General features: G+C 33.3%; 1 protein-coding gene across 1 annotated transcript in view; it reads right to left on the reverse strand.

Annotated features, from left to right (window-relative positions):
* NAALADL2 (N-acetylated alpha-linked acidic dipeptidase like 2) overlaps positions 1–18,353 on the reverse strand; it is an 899,092-nt gene that overhangs the window by 681,826 nt on the left and 198,913 nt on the right. The gene's annotated exons all lie outside the window — the stretch shown is intronic.

The raw sequence follows: 18,353 nt of genomic DNA on the forward strand, positions 1-18,353 counted from the left end.
AAAGCTAGTTTCAAAAATTCAAATTAAGGATAAGAATAGACAGAACTAGTAAATGAAGTACCAAAACTACAGAAATACAAGAATCAAAATATGTTATGTTACATAGTCATAAATTACTAAAAATATTGGAAAATTTTAAGACTATTAAAGTGAATCAAGATGTTCCACAGTAATCCCAGCGCTTTGAGAGGCTGAGGCAAGAGGATCATTTGAGGCCAGAAGTTCAAGACCAGCCTAGGCAACACAGTGAGACCTTGTTTTAACAAATATATATACACACCAGGTATGGTAGTGTGTACCTATATTCCTAGCTGCTCCAGAGGCTGAGACAGGAGGATCTCTTGGGCCCAAGAGTTCAAGGCTGCAGCAAGCTATGATCATGCCACAGTCTGAGTGACAGAGCAAAATTATGTCTCTTAAAAATAAAATTAAAATTAAAAAAAAGGTGTTCCAAGGAATTAGTGACAGGAAATGGCCTGGCTCAATGAACTTTAAATAAAAGTCTGAGATGGCATCAATCCAAAGAGGAAAGCCTTTTGCCAGCCTGGGAGAGTTTAGCTTCATAACCTTGCTACAGGAGTGGCAGATGGAGGTTCTTCTCCCCTACCCAGTTTTGGATGGCAGTTCGTTGTATCCTGCAGAGTGGTATTAGGATAACTGGGCTAATTAACTGCAAGTGGTCTTAAGTCTGTATTTAGGAACACACTGGTGTATTACAGCAGCAGATTAAGAGTATTTATATTTAAATTTTCTGTGTATTAGATTTGTCACCCCAGCTGGACTCTAAGGTCCTTCACTATGTTCTACAATTTTTTGTATCCCACTGTGGTGGGTAAAGAACAGAACCCAACTGATAATTGATTAGCTAATTGCCTTAGGGATAGTGGTTGACAAGTAAATTCTGATGAAAAAGATACAACCAAGGACTTCATGAAAGGCAGTAGAATTATGCACAGATTTATGCCTATACATAGGTCCAATTCTGGCTAGCAGAGGCCCATAAAATTAAAGTATTCTGAATTTTTAAGATAGTTAAAATATAACTAAATATTAAATTCTGTCACATAAAAATTAAAATTCTGACTAAAATTTTCATACACTACCTAATGATATCCTCTAGGATTGGTTCTTAACTAGAGTTGACTCAATAAAGATAAGTATCTAATATATATCAGGCAATGGGATAAGCAATAAAGGCAAAGATAAATGGCTCTCTAATCCCCAAGCAGGGAACAATTCAATCAGAAAAATAAATATATAAACAAATAAGGAAGTCAAGTATAATACACAAAGTACCAGGAAAATTCAGAGGTGATTGATTCTAGCAGATAATGTGAGAAATGATTATTCAAGAAAGAGATATTAACACAAATGCCCATGAATTCATGAGTGGATTAACAAAATGTGGTATATGTATGCCATGGAATACTACTCAGCCACGAAGAAGGATGACTTAATGCCTTTTGCAGCAATATGGATGGAACTAGAGACCATTACCTTAGGTGAAATATCTAAAGTATGGAAAAACAAATACTAGATATAGTACTAAATCGGAACTAACCAATGAGCACACATGTGCATAGAGCAAAGTAAAATTCAATGGAAATCATGCGTGGGGGAGGGCGGAAGAGGAAATGGGAGAAAACCTACCTAATGAGTACGATGAACACTATCTGCATGATGGGAACACTTTTTAACCCCGATTTGAGCATTACAAAAGTGGTCCATATAACCAAAAACATTTGTACCCCCGTAATACCTTGAAATTAAAAAATAAGTGATCTCTGAGTTACTTCTGTTAAGAAAGAAGAAAAGTGAGAGGAGGGCACCCAGGCAAAGGAAAGTTTACAAACAGGAAGAGAGAATAAAAATGGCTCATTTGAAAAAGCTAGAGTGGTATGCTATGGCTGAGGATGGAGCACATGGACCAAAGATGCTGAGAAAAAGCTAGGAAAAGATGACATTAGGCAAAAAAGTTAACTTCTCTGCAACCCAGGGTCTTCATATGTGAAATGGGCATGATATATTAATATAAACCTCATAGACCTCATAGTGTTGTCATTAAGATTAGTTGAGACAGTGAACCTAAAACATATATTGCATAAACATGTATTGGATAGGCTGTATGAGTTAGAAGGGACATTTCTGGTATTAGAGGAGCTAGAACTATCAATGATTGTTAGAAGAAATAAAATGAGTTCAATAATGGAGAAGATATTACATAATTCTGTGAGAATTGTGGTGAAGGTGAGGAGGTTGCATAATATTCACACACACACAGATACTATAGTTGTTAATTTTTGCTTTTTTATACTTAGTCTATACATAGAGACTAAAATATAAAAATCACCATGAATTACTAAATGTTATTATGCAGGTGTTATTTTGTTTGTGTTAAAACATTAGAAATGGCTCTGCATACGATTTCTTTTTCCCTCCCACCCTCCTTCCCTTCCTCTCTCCCTTCTAGCTTGCCCCTGTTTCCAAAATTGTTCAAGAAAGTGCAGCATTTGAATTCTATCTTTGGTCACATTAAGACAAGAGAAATGGAGTAACATATGGAAATTAGTGATAAATATTCAGATAGGTTAGGTGATGGCTGATGAACTGAAAGAGAAAAAAAAAAAACAGAATCACACTTGGCTTAAAGAAAATGGTTAAGAAAAAATATGAGAGGAAAGGAAAAATTGAAGGTAGTAAAGCATCTCTAAAATACATGATTCTAATTCTGTCACATTACAAAAGAGGAAACTGAGGTCCAAATTTGAATAACCCTGTTAGAATGGAGGAAAGAGATGTTTACATACTCCTTAAATGACTTATGTTTTTTAAAAAAAATGACTAAAAAGTTGGTGATAAACTAATGTGAAATATCTCAGAAATCCATTTATTTTAATGTGCACTATAAGCTGCAAATTCCTAACACTAGTCAATTCTTCCCTTCTTTGGCTGCTACCTTGACATGATATTACGGTATTTATTTCTTTAACTGTTCAGCTATGCATTATAGATTAATTTACTCAGATATTGTCCCAATGAAGTTCTCGAGATTTTTTTCTCTCACTTTAATGAATCAGTGTCTCTCTAAAGTTTTCTTTTTTTTTTTTAATTAAATTGTAGAGCATGGTTTATGCTAAAAGAAGACTTGGCACACAGAAGTGACTACAGAAATGTGAGATCTCTAATTCTGACCTCTAATACAAACATTCAAAGTCATTTCTCTATAAATCATTTAAAAACCAACTGCAATGAGGAGGCAGAGTTTTCATCTTTAGCCTGACAATAGGCATTCCATCACATGCACATCAGCAATTTAACGCTTTTCAAACATCAGACAGAGCCATCAATTAGAATGTAATGCAGATACAGATATTAACTCCTCAGCATGATGGATATCTGCCTGACACCCTTACTACCACTTTTGGTTTCATTACATATTAACAAATTTTCACTAAATTCTATCTCCCAGTAAAGTAGTGTCTGGGTCAAAGGTAGATGAAGTAACTTGATATGACAAAATTCAAAGTATTAATATTCAGGAATATTACCAATGAAATGAGTATGTGATAACATATACAATGAAGCAATTTAATTATTTACTTGGCAAATCAATTATATATATATTAGATATATTATATTTTACATATTAAATGTATGTATATATGATAAACCTACATATATAATAAATAATTATAAATACATAATATATAAATATATATTATTAAAACAATTTAGTCATCAATACCTTTAAAATTATCTCACCTTAAGGAAAATATTATAGTTTTTGCAAAAATATAACATAAATCTCTCTGACAGTTTTGTTTCACTTAAAATGTATATATAAAATGAACTCATCAAAAATAAAATGGAGTAATAAACTACCAAATAAGTAAAACTTTAATAACATATTCAGTTTTGAGACACTATAAATTATTCTGAGTCCCACAAAGAAAGTAGTTATCTTTAAAATACCTATACTCTATGACACGAGAATATATCACATTTCATTTTATCAGATTTTTTAAATTCCTTAGTAAAATAAAAATTTTATATTATAAAAAGAAATCTTCAGCAAAATTGGCATGTCTTTAGATATGATAATATAATCATGCCATTCACATTTCATATATTTTCTATTACTGATGCACAGAATTCAGTTAATTTATATTGTCAAATATAAAGGCTACCCTGTGTGAACTTGAAGGCTATCCCGTGTGAACGATTAAAAAAAAGTACATGCAGTAGATTTTAGAATCTACAACATGAATCATTCTCTAAAAGAGATGTACTTTGGTGTAGACAAGGTCATAGAAACTTGTGGCATTTCTTCAAATGGAAATATCTGTAGTACCCTTAGATTCTATATTGTGCCACTTGGTCTGTTTTATAAAATATAATTATTATAAAAAGTATAATATATCCTTCATGTTTTCAATAGATCTTATTCACTTATGTGATATCTCTTCCCAACTGGGCCTACATCTGAGGGCCAAATTGTTTTTAAAAGTCAACATACTAAAACATGTATATACACTTATCCCTATATAAGGAAAATAGAGCAGATAAAAGTTGAACAGAAAGGCATTTTTCTAGACTATGGCGAACATAGATCAATAAAAATGAATTTGCATCCATATTGAGCATATGATTAGTTTAAAATGAATTGATACTTCTGAATGCTATTTCTTTCACGCATTCTAACTGGCTGAAATGAAGTAAATTAATAAAGAATAAATAAAAGATTAAAGAAATAGGCTGAAAATTTAATATGTGAAATATAATCTATGGCTGCTACAGACCTAGTCTAACACAGTGGGTGACAAATATTTTAGATAGCAAGTCAAAAGATTCACTTAATAAATTAAATATTACTAATTTCACTTAGAAATATGATCATAGCAATATTTCTTTCTTGCATAGCAATCACATTGACAGAATTTATTACATGAATGTCCTGACCTGATAAATAACTAAATTAGTGGACTTTATAGTGAGACCACCTGGTTCAAATCCTAGCTCTGTGATGCAATTTAAGCCAGTTACTTACTAGCTTTATGCTTAAATTCCATATCTGTAAAATAGAAATAAATAATAATAACACTGAATGTATAGAGTTATTATGAGGAAAAAATGAGATAAATTATTTAAAGTGCTCAGAACAGGGTCTAACACATTGAAAGTCATCCACTAACAATAATAGTTATTATAGTGATCTGCTAATTTTTTTCAGAAATTCTGTAGAGTCTAAGAAAATAGAAACATTTGGAGCTTATAATTTTAAAATACAGGCTTAATTTAATTAAATTATGACCAGAGACCTCATGTTATAATAACAAGGACCTGGAGATTAGGAGATATGAAGTTGTGTACCCCAGTACCTTTGAGAATGGAAAGCATCCTGTTAATCATTAGCTATGGTTCAGATGTATAAGGGAGAGGTTTGGCTAGTGTTCATATAAAAGTCAGTATACATGTTATTTACCACCATCAATTCTATTTCTTGTCATTACAAAGTTGAGCTGCTTTTTTAGTCTATTTGCAAAAAGAATAACAGAGCTTTTCCATAATGTTAAAAAGTTCTGTTTAATAGTTCCAGGAATTAGTAATATGTAATAATGAAAATGAGTTATATATGTTTGTTGTAGAACATCATGTTTATCATAGATGGTTGACTTGATTCATTGACCATATTATTGCTAATATTTTAACTCAAACAATATAAAAGACTGTGCAGACCTCATTAAAATTAGGAACACATCTAAAGGCTTTCCTACTTGTAAAAGTTATTTCACAAGTAAAATAAATGAATAACTCTAGCAGATTAACTTTAAAACATAAGGCAGAATCTCAATTTCCTATGACAGTTCTATGATTGAATCTTTATTGTACAATGAGAACAATATTCATGTAGTGTTTCCCAAAGCTTTGAATGTCAAATCGTTTGCTGGTTTGGGTGGATTGATTTGAGGCAAAGGCATTTCTTAGAAATGTCAGTGCATCATCAAAAGGCATTCATTATGCATCTCCGTGAAGTGTGACTTTAGGAACTGTAACAGTAAACTATATTAGTACCCAGAGGAATTTATAAAGCTAAATTTAAGAATATTCCTTATAGGCAAAAAACCATTTGACATAAATTTTTCAGTATGAATCTAGTTTGTACAAATAAAGTCCATGTTTGTGGAATAAATTTTTGTTGTTGGAAGCTTTAATGGTCTCAATTTGAGAACAGGGCAAAAGATAAAACTGTAAAAAGAGTAATTCAAAAGACTCTGTTCCCTGACTTAATTTTTCAGTATAATGAGATTTTTTTTTCCATTTGTGGTTTTGTGAAGTGGCCTTGGCAATTGCTATAGTGTCTGTAAATGCATCAAGAATTCCCTATTTAATTACAATTTTGTATGTCAACTGCATAAAAGAAACGACAATAATTATTTCTTGTTCATGCTTCACTAATTGAATAAACAGTACATATAAAGTAAAGAAAAATCATCTGTGCTTTATTGTTAGGAAAAAAATCCTGGTCAAAGCCCACTTTAAAATGAGTAATAGTATACTGAATTTAAGCAAAGCAGATAATGAAGTTAGAGAATATAGAACTAAATCTTTACTCTGAAGCCTGAGTTACCTTGATCACAAAATGACATGTACAAGGTATGCTTATAGGATGCCAAATTAATGAGTTATAAATTACAAAATGCAGTCAGAACCATTTGAAAGAAAATTATTTGATGAAATCCAGCCCAGTTTGTGTAAATTTGTTTTAAATCACTTGCATATGCATAACCATCTGCCAGGTCCCTGAGTGGGCCAGCCTTTCTTTGGCGACCAGTGTGCAGCTGCAGTTTGTGTAACGTACCCTAACTGGAGGGTTGGTTGGGCCCACTGAAGTTTCCGTATTTATAAAAAAAAAAATATTTTATTTTACTCTATTTTTTTTTTAGAGAAAGAGTCTTGGTCTGTCACCCAGGCTGGAGTACAGTGGCTCAATCATAGTTTACTGTAGGCTCAAACTCCTGGGCTCAAATGATCCTCCTGCCTCATCCTCCCAATAGCTGGAACTACAGGTGGGTGCCACCACACTCGGCTAAGGTTTTGAAATATCAGAATGATATAATTCAGTTCAAGATTTGGCAAACTGGCTGGGCATGGTGGCTCACGCCTGTAATACTAGCACTCTGGGAGGCCGAGGTGGGCGGCATGTTTGAGCTCAGGAGTTCGAGACCAGGCTGAGCAAGAGCGAGACCCCATCTCTACTAAAAATAGAAAGAAATTATATGGACAGCTAAAAATATATACATAGAAAAATTAGCCGGGCATGGTGGCGCATGCCTGTAGTCCCAGCTACTTGGGAGGCTGAGGCAGGAGGATTGCTTGAGCCCAGGAGTTTGAGGTTGCTGTGAGCTAGGCTGACGCCATGGCACTCTAGCCCGAGCACAGAGTGAGACTCTGTTTAAAAAAAAAAATTAAATTAAATTAAATTAAGATTTGGCAAAAAGAAGAGTTAATTAAAACAAACCAAATAATACAAAGCATACTCTGTGAGTATCCTGCATGGGTAGTATAAGCACTTAATACTGTTAAAAATATCATGTGAGTTTAAGTCTCACTAACATTGCAAAGTGCTCTTTTCTTATGGATGTGTAAGAAATGTTCCTGTTCCAGCCATGGGCTCCTTCTTTCCTAGTCCCTTTTTTTTTTTTTTTTTTTTTTTTTTTGGTGTTTGAGTCCAGCTCCACATAGATTCTAGAGTATGTTTTATGCCTGATCATCATTTCCACTTATAACTCTCTAGAAGTATTTATTGTACTTCCTTCTACAGAATTTACATCCTCTATACCTTCAGAGTATTTCAAGCAGTTTACATTAGAAACACATGCACATGAGATAAATATAACCACAAAACTACAAAATAAGTGGAGAAAAATTCTAATATTCTGGCTAAGGAAAGCCACTATAATTGAGTTTTAATGTATTAATAGTTCTAAGATTCACTGCAGACAGGGCAAAGAGGGGTCCCCTACAGCAGGGGTCCCCACCTATCGTGAGTTGTGTAATTATTTCGTTATATATTACAATATAATAATAATAATAGAAATAAAGTGCATAATAAATGCAATGTGTTTGAATCATCCTGAAACCATCCCCCTGCACCCCCTGGTCCATGGAAAAATTATCTTCCATGAAAACAGTCCCTGGTGCCAAGGACCTTGGGGGTCTTCATGAGTTCCATCAGCCCTCACCTGATCTTACTTGCTAACATAGAAAGATGTCAGTCTTAGCTGAGGAGTTTGTTTTTAATTTTATTTTTTCTGTGTTATCTCTTTTTGCAGCTACAGATTTCCATGCTGGGAAGACACTTTTCTCTATTTTGTTAGAGAAATGTATGAGTCGCATTTATATCTACATTTAGATTGTTACTTCTGATACACAGAAGTAACAATACCCCCATGTTATATTATCCAAAATAATATGCTAATAGGTACTTTATGGAACCCTTAAAATAAATCAGGACCTGCATTATGTCATTCAATCAAATAATCCTGTATGTTAAGAGCTATTATGATCCCTATTTTACAGATGAGGTTGTCTGAGGCTTAGCAGATGAACCATTTCCCAAAGTTCTCACAGCTAGTAAGAAGAAGAGCTGGCCTGTCAAATTCTAAAACCTACTTTTTTAAACATTACAATATTCAGGCTTTCTAAGAGTCCCCAGAATTAGCATATGTTAACAAATGCATACATCTTATTGGTTTATTAATCCCTCGTTATGTCACCAGTGTGACTAGAAGCACTAGGAGTCTCCGTGGCTATTCAATCTTAATGGTCCTGCCTGGATCCTTAGATCTTTGGAGGCTGCTCTGACTCCAGCACCTAAAAGATCTCTGTTGTTTGTTCTCCACAGCACCCTGGTTGGCATTTATGTTTCCAGGCTCTGAGGTTTTGAATAAGGGAGAATCTCTTCCAAGTACAGTGCACTGAGGGAAAAACGACAACCTCTATTTTATTGTCTCTTCTTAGCAACACTCTCAAAATTTCTCTGTTCCCCTGCTGCTGAGGGACAAAGAGCAAAACAACTCTGCTTAGAACTTGACAGTTACAGTTCACATTCAACCTGCTGCTGACCTGTTTTCAGACATTAAAACCCTTTGGCTCATCCTGTCCACTTCCTACTATGTGTGGTTTACACTGGCCTAAGAGGGCTTTGAGGGTGTCAAGAGTTAACACATCAATACAATCACCACTTTGGCTCTTTGAGAGCTGTCTGCCAGGAGGCGCCTCATAGCTTGATAGACGCACCACAATTTTTTATCCTTTCAGTCAGTGTAAATGATCTTAAATTGCTGCTTTTTGACTATAGCTTTCAGATTTCCAAGAACAGACAGATGAAGCTTATATCTACACAAGGCCACTGGGCACTCTATTTTATACATTTTTCAAAGGTACTTTATTGGTTTACTTCTTAAATAGCTTTATTTTTCAAAAAGTAACAACAGGTGTCTACAAACTAGAAGTGCTTTATTCTAAAATTTGCATTACTATATTTCCTAAAATCATAACACACAAAGATTATTTGAGGCCCTGAGTGGTGATCCAGTATACCTAGATTCTGTGCTTTTAATTTTCTGAAATGGCTTTTTTCATACTTGTTCTTTCAGGAAACTGTTAATATATCATGATACCATGATTTACCGGTGGGAAAGAAGGAAGTAGCCCAGAGAAACACATTTGTACTATATGTTTATGTTTATTTAAAATTCTGTCAGTATGAACATCATATGAATCTTCCCAAACGATATTGGGTAAATTCTGAAAAATCTATTCTTTAGCTAAAGATTGAAGAATAAGATTAAATTTTAGTCTTCAGCTCCTTTCAAACTGTTAGGCCACAAGCTAAAGAAAATTAAAATTGGTGATTTAATCCAAAATACTACAATGAATGATAGGAATTAGTTCTAGATTAACTGCATGATATGCTCCTTATAAGACAAAGGTCATGTATATTAATTCACTTAATTTTATGGCTAAAAATTAGTTTAAGTGAATTATTATGTTTTCCTAAGTAATAGGAATATATTAATGGTAAGAAAACTATGAATTATGAAGCTTAAACATTACTAAGAAAATACAAAAGTTAACTTTCAATTGACAACTGATGACAGAATCAAGATTAAAATGCTTTTCAAGAATTATGTAAGAAACATAAGAAAAGAGAGAAGCAAATTGCCCAAGATTTTGCTATTCTTTCTTACTTCTACCATGCCATATCCATAAATATACACATAGCTGAAGCTAAACAAAGATACATTTTTACAGTAATACTTTATATTAATATTTTCTTCTAGGTCTCTCACTGATATAAAAATGGAATTTTATCAGGAAAAAGATGCCAAATTTTAATTTTAAATAGTACAAAATTCACGTTCTTTCTATAAGTGGCCTTTAGTATGATATACTAATAACTATTAACCTTTTTAATAAAAAGATATGTTTGAATACGAAGAAACAGAATGAGAAATACTATACCAGTATACTACATCTGTATGGCAGTTTGACATTGAGAAATTAATTTTTATTACAAATATATAAACAAGCTTCTTAATAGTTTGGATTAATTAAAGCCACTAAACAATTTACCAAAAACTATATTAAATACTTATGTCATTTATATTTTATTTATGAATAGGAATATTATTAAAAATGAAAGACCTCCAATGGCACATAAAAGTAATGCTGACATGAAATTAAATGTCAGGCAAAAGGCATAAAAATGCAGTAGTCATAAAGACATTAAATGTAAAACATTTAATAGAACTTTTATGTAATTGACACCATTGAAAGGTGGTTTATTGTCATATTGTATGCAAAAATTTAAAAATTCACATAGCATTTCAATTTTAAAATGTCAAATATTACTTATCAACATAAATTTTAGCTTGTTTTCCCATTTCTTTTATTTGTTTCCTTAATGCATCCTCTTTTTATTTATATATTTTGCCTCCCTTCAGCCTTTCCCATTATTTTATTTCATCTTTACTTTTCCTTTCTTATTTATTTCACTATTGATGTCTCAGGGACCCATTTCAAAATAAAATAACTGACCATATAAAGATCATTTTATTCTTTTCTATACATTCAGAATTATATCTTGAACTTAAAGAACCAGTGGATGTTTTATTTGAAATGATTACCAAACCAAAGATTATGTTCTGCTCTACCATTCCAAATACACCAAATCTTGACTCTTCAAAGTAACAGTAAAACCAAACTTAACCTTCTGTTTTAGGGTTATAGTCTCTATACTCAGTATGAAATACTAAAAACCCTTCTCTCTAACACTTTTCTGCACAGACTCCCTTGAGCTATTGTGTCTGGTGAGACCTACTTTAATCACCCTCTATAACTATAACCTGTATATTGCCCCCAAACAAAATACCCATATCTTAACCATATGCCTTGGTAACCAGAGTATCCATTTTCTTTTCTTTTTTTCTTTCTTTTTTATCATTTCAATTGTGTAAAGTGTTGAGGACTTTGTTTCCTGAGTAATTTAAAACACTTGAAAGCCCGCCAAATGGAAATGTTATGGTTTTTGCAGAAAAAGGAGCATAATCTTCTTTAAGAATGTAGAAAATGAAAATTAAGAGCAGAGTAAAAATAGGAACAAACATTGCAACCCAAGTTGTAAATAGTAGATAACCTTAACTAGATTCACTGTACTAAATAGTATAGTATCGATAGAAAAAAAACCCCACATAATTATGTAGCACTGTATGCCCTCTACTTATATTAATTAATTTAACATCAAAACAGCACCATAAAATTATTAAGAGAGAGAGTTGAAGTAACTTGGCCTCAATTATGCAAGATTTGAACGCAAGGAAGTGTGGTTCTTAACCATTCTGCCACAATAACAGAGAGGAATCACACGAAGGCATATTTGCAATTCCTCCAAAAATAAAATACATAAGAGAACATTACCCAATTTCCCCACAATCAGTTGCTAAAAAAATTTTGACCTTTTCTTATAATCTCCATCACTACATAGCCTCCTTAGAGTCTTTCAAGAAAAAAGTGGGAAGAAGATAAGAACTCACACGTTCACACACAGATGTAGCCTCTATACTCTGGCTTCACCACACTGCTTGTGGTTCCCCTAAACACACTTCACATCCATCTACGTGGCTGCTGGCTGCCTGTGGTCATGATTTCATTTTAATTAATTTTTAATTCTTTTCAACCAACTTTTCCTGTCTGGTCTGCCTCTAAGAATTAGGTCTTATTCACATTTTTATTGTCCATAGCTTTTACAATAATACTTTGACATGTAAATAGGTTTTTAATAAATTCATGACTTTGACAACCCCCAAATAATTCAACAATTGCCTCATATTTATATCTGTGTTGTTTAAGAAATACATATATTCCTTAAGATCAGTCATTTAAATTAAATGTAACAGTTCCTGAAGAAATAGATTGAATGATATTAAAATACTTACTTGTTGAACTATCTTATGAACACTTCAATTAAGGCATGAATAATGTTTACAGAGAAGGAATTCTTGGAGTTGTGAGTATCAAGAAGTCAGACTACCTTGCTGGAGAGACCATGAGGGGAGGCCTTAAGACCATAGGGAGAAGAAGCTGAAAGTGGCATCCAAACCAAAGTGCCACACATATGAGTGAAGCTATCTTGGCCCTCCAGATCAGACTAGCCACCAGCTGGTTACCACCAAGTGACAAGCAGTCAATGCCCTCTGGAGCAAAAGAATAGGCCAGCTGAGACCTGCCTATATTTCTTTCAAATAAGGGGACATAATAACATGGTTATTGGTCAAAGCTACAAAATTTGGGAATAGTTTGTTACACAACAATAAATAAGCAGATCACCACTCAACCTAATTTTCCAAATCACTAACGTGATCATATCACTTGACTGCTTAAAATCCCATGAGGCCCTTTCTTCTGTTCTGACAGGAAATTGCACAGACACTTTTCCAAAGCATATGTGGTCTTTATTCCCTGGCCTACACTTCCATTCTGATCCTTCCCTCTACTCCTTGCTTTCAAGCCTCTTTTAGGTACACATAGTACCTGTTCTTCCTCAGCCTGATTTCCCCTCAGGTTCAGTTCTTGATTATAGTTCATTTGTTTAATTATCTTTTATTTTTGCAGCCTAGCACAGTATGTGGAATATGGTAGCTGTTCAATAAAAAAATAGGCTCCAAATAGGCATGGCATATTACAGAGAGTATGAAATTTAGGTTCAGATAATTGCCATTTTACCAGCCACCCGTCTTATAGTAAATGCTTTTGTTCATTTGGCCTTCAAAAGAGAATAGTAATACCTAGTCTATGTACTTCTAAGAGTTAATTAATAAATAAAGTTAAATATTGTAACTAAAGGCATTTGATAAACTGTAAAACCTTATGTAACTGTTGTTGTTTCAATTATAAAATAATTATAAACTATTAGGAATCAAGCAAGCTAGGTTTGAATTCTGGATCCAAAATTACTAGCTAAGAACCCAGGGCAAGTCACTTTTCTTCATAGGGAAAACCATATTCTTTTGGTAAAAATTAAATAAGATAATTTTATAAATGTGTGTCTTATATACTATTTATCAATATTATATAATTACTGAAATATCACAAATGATGAATAAAAATTAATTCATACTAATTAAATGAATCATTCACATGGATACACACACCCAGCCACCCCAATTCCTGAACATTGCAGATGTAGGGAGGGAAAGCCAGAAGGAAATCTGTACCATGAGTGCTTAAATTTCTCCTTGGAAACGGTACCAACATCTGGAATGAGGAGATGACCAGAAAACTCTCAGACTGAGTGTCAGATGTGAAGATTATTGCCACAGGAATGAGGTACAGAGGAGCAGAAGGAAGAAGGAAGCAGCCTCTGGAGAGGTAGCCCCTGGAAAACACATCCTAGAATTCACCAACTTCAATTTCCTTGGACACATTAAAAAGTTGTTTTTTACATATACCTTTCAGAACTGGTAGTTGTTATGTGGGCATCACAGAGTTAAAAACTAAACCATGTCATTTATCTTGAGGGGGGAAATGTGACGACATCTATGGGAGAAGATTAATCCAACTCCTTTCCTGCACATAATACATTTTGAAAGGAATCTATCCAGAAAAATCCATTTAGCTATGCCCAGAACAATCAAGACTGACTGTGTAGAGATTGAAGTGCCTCAGTCCATCTGCTGATGATATTTATTGCTTTTTGGCACCTTCTACATATTTACCAAGCCTATGTAAAAGAAAACCATGCTTTCTATTTCTAGGGCAAAAACAGATGGTGCTCCAGCAGGTAATAATTTAATTAAATGGCTCCTAAAGCATGAACAAATTGTTCCAAAGAAAAGAAAATATTTTTATTTATTCTTTAAATATAGGGAAGGGGAGAAAAAACTAAGTCGTTTGACTTTTGTTAATACAGTAAAATTAAGTTTTACTAAATCTCCTGTTCTCAAAAAAAGTGATTTTCCCTCTCTGACTTCCTCCTATATTGGAATCAAAATTGTCATAAGTAATACTGACATTGTTCATTAAGTGTCATTTATCATCACTAAGAAATAATTTCTGTGAAATGAATAAGGAAGAAAAAAATAGAGAAATAATTTCAAGCTAAAACAAAGAATATTTTAATAAAGCTTGAATTCAGATATTTTTGGATTAGAACTAATTTTATGATATTCAAGTTAGGTACATAATGCACTTTATGGACAAAACAGGACAGAAATGATGAGCTACATATCTCAAATGCAGATTCTAATAACCAAAAACAATATTCCATTTCAGTTAAATCCAGCAGGCCCTTTTAAAACCTCTATTATACATGGATTAAACATGTCATTATTAGTAGAAAACAATAACAATTTTGTAGCATAATATAGTAAAGATCATGTACTTGGGTTTAAGACAGAAATGGATATGAATCCCAGTATTGCCACTTACTGGTTGTGTGACTTTACGCCAGGAATTAATCTTTTTAAAATCCTATTTCTAGTCTGCTCACACACACACACACATATACAGCGAATGACGATAGTTACAGGGTCACTGAGAGACCTTAATGGATAAATTTCAAGCACTTAGCACAACTGTTAAGACACAGTAAGCATTCCACAAATGGCTCTCAATCATCATTGCCTTTAAGATTTATTAAGCAGTAAGAATATATATTCAGTATTGGGACTATGAGAATGTAAACCAAAAATGTATAAAAAATTATTCCAAGTAAATTACAATCTATCAGCAAAGAAAAAAAAAACTAACTTATATATACACTTCAAAGCCTAGTCAGTAAGTAAACTGTGGGATCTAAAATGAGAATTCAGGAATGTTTAGATTAAAGAGAGCTTCAACAGGAACTAAAGCTGAGCCTTGAAAAATACATAAGGCTTAAATAATGAGATAATGAAGATGAGCTAAGCAGGAAGTCAGGAATGAGCATCTGTAGGTCTTAGTTAGTAAAGGGACCTCCCTTAATGGAGAAAAGGTACATACCAGAGGCCATTAGGAAATAAGTTCAGAGTGAGTGGGACAGGAAGGGGTCTGTATATGTCACTGCAGTTTCTTCCAGGACAAAGACACCATGAAAATTGAGTTTCACAAAATGATGATATAGAGTAAGGAGAAGCTGGCATCAGGACATTAACACGGTGAACCAGGATAACCAGATGACCCCAGAAATATATACAGATAGATACCAGTGAAGATTGAAACCATTTGCACTAAACACTGGTGCCCTTTACTTCAGTTGAATTGGATAGTACTCAAAGGGTATACAAGTGGATTAATAATTTTATGATCATTTGCAATTATGCTATATTATACTATAATATGTTATATTTAATAACATAATTATATGTAATATATATATAATTATGTATAACTAACTTGTATATGATTATTTAGAACTATAATCATATTTGTAATATATAATAATATAAACTTTGCCTTGTGCTTAGAGATAATTATGACAGTAGTGCATTTTCCATTCATATCCTCAAGCATCCACTTCCAAGATGTTTATTGAAAACTTGGTGGAAAAGAAAGGAAAATTTATATTGGTATTGCTCTGACAGCTGTGAAAACCACTTGCTGACGGCTGGTGTACCTCTTCCCACCTGTAGACCCTGGGGGAGGGGCTGAGGGAGATAAAATATGTTCAAGGTTCTACTATTGACTTTACTTACACACCTCATCTCCTCCCCTGAAGGATTCAGCACTACTGACACTAGCTACAAAGAGATTCCTCTAAAGGCATAATTCAATCTTATATATTTTCTCTTGAAAATTATACAACATGTTAAGTGATTTTATGAGTCTTTATTTACTTATTTATTTATTTTTAAAGTTCTAATGACAGAAGTTAGCAGAACTTATTGCACAGAAGAGATTTACTAAGCACTGGACCAAGTCAGGTCTTGGTTAAAAAAATAAACACAGGATTTTCAAGGTGTTGAATCCCATTTTAATTTGTTCTTTCCACTCAAATAAGTAATAAGCCGAATGTTTCAGTATGCAAAATGTTTACAAAAGTAAACATTCTCATTCCCTATAACCAATAATATATTAGACTTCAATGCCTTGTATGCAAAAACCATAGTATCAGGCAGCTTCAATTCTGCCTAGATAAGCTTTTGTTGTGATACATAAGCAAAAGCTGCTAACTTTGGGAAAGCATCTATTTTATAAAGACACATAATTTAGTTGTTTTATTGATACAGTAGACCCCCACCAACATGGAAAATTAGTTTAGAATTAAGGTAAATTTGGAAATCTGGAAACTACTTTGTTCGCAAAATTTTCAGTTTAAGAATTTAACACCTGAAAGCAAAAATCAGAGTTATATCAACTATAATATCCACATAAATAATCCCTTAACAGTTATCATAATGAAAGTCAGTATATTTCTGGAATATGTTTAACACAACTTTCAGATTACAGAAATTCTTATATTCACTAAAAATCAAATGTTAAAGACAGAAAGCTAAATTCAGAGCATGTCACACCGTTACAATTCACACCACTAAGAAGACCACAGGGCTAGGAATAGAGAAAGGGTTTCAAAGGCCTCCATCCTCTCTCATCAAGGAGAGACAGGGAATCTGCCCACACACATAGCTTACCATTGCTATAGCCTACAAACAACTAGCAACCGAGAAGAGCAATATACTAAGGCTATCCATAACTTAAGCATTTGTCTGAAATCTAGATCACCATCAAAACACCCAAAATCCAAGCCAAAGTTTCTTCCCCAACATATGCTACAAACACTCCCATACATGTGAGTTAGAGGAAACAAACAAAATAAAATCCAAAATTAAGAAGCAACAACTACTCCAGATGAGAAAGAATCAGCAATAGAACACCAGAAGTATGAAAAATCAGAACAAAAGATCTCCCACAAAAGAGACCACCAGCCCTCTAGCAGAGGATACTAACCAAAATGAAAATACTGAAATGACAGAGAAAGAATTCCAAATATGGATTATAAGGAAGCTCAACAAAATCAAAAAGAAAATGGAAAACCAACTTTAAGAAAACAATTCAGGAAATTAATGAAAAATTCACTAAAGAAATCAACATATTAAAGAAAAAAAACAGAAAGGTCTTCTGGAAATGAAAAATTCATTTAAGGAAATACAAAACACAATTGGAAGTTTTATGAATAGAATAGATTAGGCATAAGCAAGAATCTCAGACCTTCAAGGCAACTCTTTTGAATTAAATCAGTCAAAAATGATGAACAGAGAAGTAAGAGGAATGAACAAAGTCTAAAGAAATATGGGATTATGTAAAAGACCCAAATATAAGAATCATAGGCATCCCAGAGGGTGAAGAAAAAAATGCACAAGGGCTGAAAAGCCTATTTGAGAGAGTAATTGAGGAAAATTTCCCTGGCCTTGGTAGACATTTAAACATTCAGGTACAAGAAGCTCAAAGAACACCTGGGAGATTCACTACAAAGAGGCAATCACCAAGACACATAGTCATCAGACTGGCCAAAGTCAACATGAAGGAGGAACTTCTATGAACTGTAAGGTAAAACATCAAGTGATTTACAAATAAAAATCCATCATGCTAACTGCAGACTTCTCAGCTGAGAACTTACAAGCCAGAAGGGATTGGGGTCCCATTTTCAGTCTTAAATAGAATACTTCCAGCCTAGAATTTTGTATCCTGCAAAACTGTTTCACAAATAAAGAAGAAATAGACATTTCCAGACAAGCAAACAGTGAGGGAATTTGTCAAGACCAAACCTGCTTTGCAGGAAATACTAAGAACTACATTATAGATGGAAAAACACA

This window comes from Eulemur rufifrons, chromosome 7, assembly GCF_041146395.1.
Source record: "Eulemur rufifrons isolate Redbay chromosome 7, OSU_ERuf_1, whole genome shotgun sequence".
NCBI classification, from domain to species: Eukaryota; Metazoa; Chordata; class Mammalia; order Primates; family Lemuridae; genus Eulemur; species Eulemur rufifrons.